The sequence below is a fragment of the Leopardus geoffroyi genome, chromosome C3, assembly GCF_018350155.1.
Source record: "Leopardus geoffroyi isolate Oge1 chromosome C3, O.geoffroyi_Oge1_pat1.0, whole genome shotgun sequence".
Lineage (NCBI taxonomy): Eukaryota > Metazoa > Chordata > Mammalia > Carnivora > Felidae > Leopardus > Leopardus geoffroyi.
The window spans coordinates 138,866,780-138,870,943 of record NC_059338.1 but is presented as its reverse complement, the minus strand read 5'-3'; the positions used below and the strand labels follow the sequence as shown (position 1 = coordinate 138,870,943).

Here is a 4,164-nt window from a genome sequence, read left to right as displayed (position 1 = left end):
AAGTTAAAACTTCCCAAATGCCAAACAATAGTACTTGGGGCGGGGGGGGGGGGGGGCTCAATGATTTCCAGAGTTCATGCAGAGCAGGGAGACATTTGAATTCCCACAAGCCAAGCAGAGAGAGTTTGTTGAATACCTGGGGCCTTCAGCAGAATGGTTCAGTAGAGAAGTGCCATGCATTTGAAATAGGGCTAATAACTAGGCATGTCTTAGAAATAGTCCAAGAATAAAGGTTTCTTTAGATCCAAAAGGATTAAGTTGCACTGCAAATAAATTAACTACCTGGCAAAGAAAGAAAATTGTTGAAGAAAAATAACAATATCCAGGCACTCAAGATAAATGAAGAAGCAGCAAATTGTAAGCCATAGCCAGAAGAAAAATCAGTCAATAGAAGCAGGCCCACAAATATCATAGACAAAGGACTTACTAACCAAGAATTTCTAAACAGCTATTATAAATATGCTTATAATCTTAAAGAAATAGAAAAGCATAGTGAGGAGAGGGATATAAACTATTCTTGAACTTCAAAACTGAAAAACCCTATCTGAAATAAATAGATGGGTACATTAGACACTGAAGAAGAAAAGATAAGTACATTTGAAACCATAACATTAAAAATTATCAAATCCAAAGCACACAGCAATAAAATTCTAAGAACAATTCCCAGAGAATAAAAGTAAAACTCTCATTAATCTCTATGAAAATATCAAATGGTCTAAAATTCATGTAATTACACTGGAGCCACCTCTGCCAGCAACATGTTCTAGGTAATTCAGAGGTTTGTGGAGCTGGCCAGCCTGAGTCTGCTCACTTTCAAAGTCTATGCATCACCTAAAAATGACTCACTTCACAAAACTTCCATGAAGGTTAATGAGCTTTCACTCTACTCCATTCCTGAGGGTCAATCTAAATATGTGGAGGAGCCAAGGACCCAACTTGAAGAAAGCATCTCACATCTCTGACATTATTGTAAGCCATATACAAGTTGGTGTCAGAAAATATATTCACAAACTAAGCCCATCATACAGAACCTGGTCCAATGGGGGTTAGACAGTTATGAATATCTCCAAAATTGCCTCCTGGATTTTTTCCAAGACTTGGTGTCATTGGTTTTGCTGACATTGCTGGACTTCTTTTGGCTAGTGATTCAAAAATAAAGAAGCTGGTGTATCCACCTGGGTTCATGGGATTAACTGCCTCTCTTTATTATCCACAATAAGCCATCATATTTGTACAGGTCAGTGGGGAGAAATTATATGACTGAGGTTTACGAGGATACATAGTTGGAGAAGATTTCAAAAGGCAGTAAATGTTAAGACTTCACCTGGAAACAAGTAAAATTCTCCAGGCTGTGCTCATTTTAATCTGCTATAGGAAAACATTGAAAACTCTATGCAGTAAACCAGTATTTCTACAGAAAAAAACATGCTATAGAAGTCAGTACTGAATGTGGTAAATTGGTTTTCTTCTTCAGGAAAAACAATACTAGACTTCTTAATTATCTTGGGTGATGCCAAACTACAAGTGGACTAATTGGAAATCCTTGCATCTAGAGATAATGTCCAGCCATAGGACTCCTTGTTCTCATGTTGTTTTTTATGTGCACAATTAAAATTCCAAGTTAAAAAAAATCTATGTGATTAGGGACACATAAAGAGGGAAACAGAAAAATATCTCAAAAAATCTGTTGAAAACTTTCTAAATTTGATGAAAACTAAAAATACAGATTCAATAAGCTCATCAAACTCCAAAATAACACAAAGAAACCCACAAGAAAAAAACATCATAAAGACATTTGTCTTTATTAAACAAAATTTTAAAAGCAAGTGGAGAAAGAGTAAACACTGCATAGAAGAGAACAAAGATATGAATAGTTGCCAATTTTTACCAAGAAACATTTCAAGGAGGAAGACTACACAGTGACATCTTTAATGCGCTGAAAGAAAATATGGCAATTTAGAATTCTGTAACTAGCCAAAATATCTTGCAAAATGGAAAGGAAATAAAGACATTTTCAGACAAACAAAAGCTAAGAGAGTTTGGAGTTAGCAGACCCACTCTATAATAAATGATAAAAAAAATTGTTTGGAATGAAGGAAAATAATACTAGATGGAAATTGACACAAATGAATGTGTAAGCAAGGGTAATATATTGGGATATAAAAAGTCAGTTTTTCTTATTTCTAAAAATTTCTTTAAAAGACAATTGACTATTTAAAGCAACAACATACTGTTAGGTATATAGCATGTGTCAAAGTAAAATATATGTAAAAAATACATAAAGTCAACATGTAGAAAATGAATGTTATCATAACATTATACATGAAGTAGTATAATATTAGATGAATATAAGCTGTAATAGGTTACACACATATTGTAAACCACAGAACAACCACTAAAAGAATAAAGGATATAGCTAATAAACAAATACAATGGATAAAATTGAATACTAAAAATTGCTCCATTAATTCAAAATTACATAAGAAGAAAGAACAAGTGAAATAAATAGAAAATAAGTAATAAGATAGCAGACTTAAACCTAACCATATCAATACTTACATTATTAAATAGTCTAAACATATAATGAAAAGCAGATTTTGAGACTGGGTGAAAAAGCAAGACCCAGCTATATGCTGACTATAAGAAAGCCATTTTAAATTATAAAGACAGAGATGGGCTAAAAGTAAAAGGCTAGAAAGAATATACCATGTAAACACTAAACATAAAAAAGCTGGAGTAGCTATATTAATATCAGACAAAGACTATTAGCATGCTTTAAGACAGTGATATTATTAGAGATAAAGAACATTTCATAATGATAAAAGGGTTCATTAACCAAGAATACATAATAATCTTATATGTGACTAATAACACCTTAAAATACATGAAGGTAAAATTGACAAAACTTAAAGGAGAAAGACAACTCCATACCTATAGGTGAAGATTTCAATCCCCCTCTTAATGACTTACAGAACATGCATACAGAAAATCAGTAAGGATAAGGAAAATTTAAGCAGCATTATCAACCAACTACCTAATTGGCATTTATAGCACAACACACTCAAAAACTACAGAATACACATTCTCCTCAGATGCACACAGGACATTTACCAACATAAGTCACATGCTGAGTCATAAAATAAGTCTCAATAAATTTAAAAGTGTTAAAATCAGGGGCACCTGGGTGGCTCAGTCAATTAAGCGTCTGACTTTGGCTCAGGTCATGATCTTGCGGTTTGAGGGTTCAAGCCCCACATCAGATTCTGTGCTGACAGCTCAGAGCCTGGAGCCTGCTTCAGATTCTGTGTCTCCCTCTCTCTCTGCCCCTCCCCTGCTCGTGCTCTGTCTCTCTGTGTCTCTCAACAATAAATAAATGTTAAAAAAAAAATTCTTTTAAAAAATTAAAATCATACATAGTGTATCCTCTGCAAATAGAATTAAAATATAAATTAATATTGGAAATATATCTGGATAACCCTACAAATGTTTGGAAATTAAATAAAATACTTATAAATAACCCGTGAGTCAAAGAAGAAATCAAAAAGAATATTTTAAAGTATTTTGAACTAAAATAAACAATGACAAAAACAAAATATGCGAAAATTTGTGGGATATAGCTAAGGTAGTGCTTAGAGGGATAGTTATAGCTTTCAATAATTAGGTTAGAAAAGAAAAAAATCTTTAAATTTCCATTTAAGGGGTGCCTGGGTGGCTCAGTCAGTTAAGCATCTGACTCTTGATTTTGGCTCAGGTTGTGATCTCATGGTGGTGAGATGGTGCCCCACATTGGGCTCTGTGCTGATCATGGAGTGCTTAGGGCTTAGGATTCTCTCTCTCTCTCTCTCTCTCTCTCTCTATCCTTTCAGCCCTTCTCCTGCTCACACACATGCCTGCGTCTCTCTCTCTCTCTCAAAATAAAAAATATAAAATAAAAATAAATTTCCCTTTAAGAACATTAGAAAAAGCAAATTAAACTTAAAATATGTAGAAAGAAGTAAATAATAAAAATAAAACAGGGAATCTTTAAAAAAATGGGGGGTGGGAGAAGAACCTATGAAACACAGAATGGAAACACAATAGAGAAAATCCATAAAATAAAAGCTGGTTTTGGGGGGGAGGGGAACAAAAAAAATAAATTTCTAATTACATTGATAAAAAAAAAAA

At 33.5% G+C, this 4,164-nt stretch overlaps 1 pseudogene; it reads left to right on the top strand.

Annotated features, from left to right (window-relative positions):
- Nucleotides 1–758: 758 nt before the first annotated feature.
- Nucleotides 759–1,338, top strand: LOC123586160 (annotated as a pseudogene).
- The last annotated feature ends 2,826 nt before the right edge of the window (nucleotides 1,339–4,164 follow it).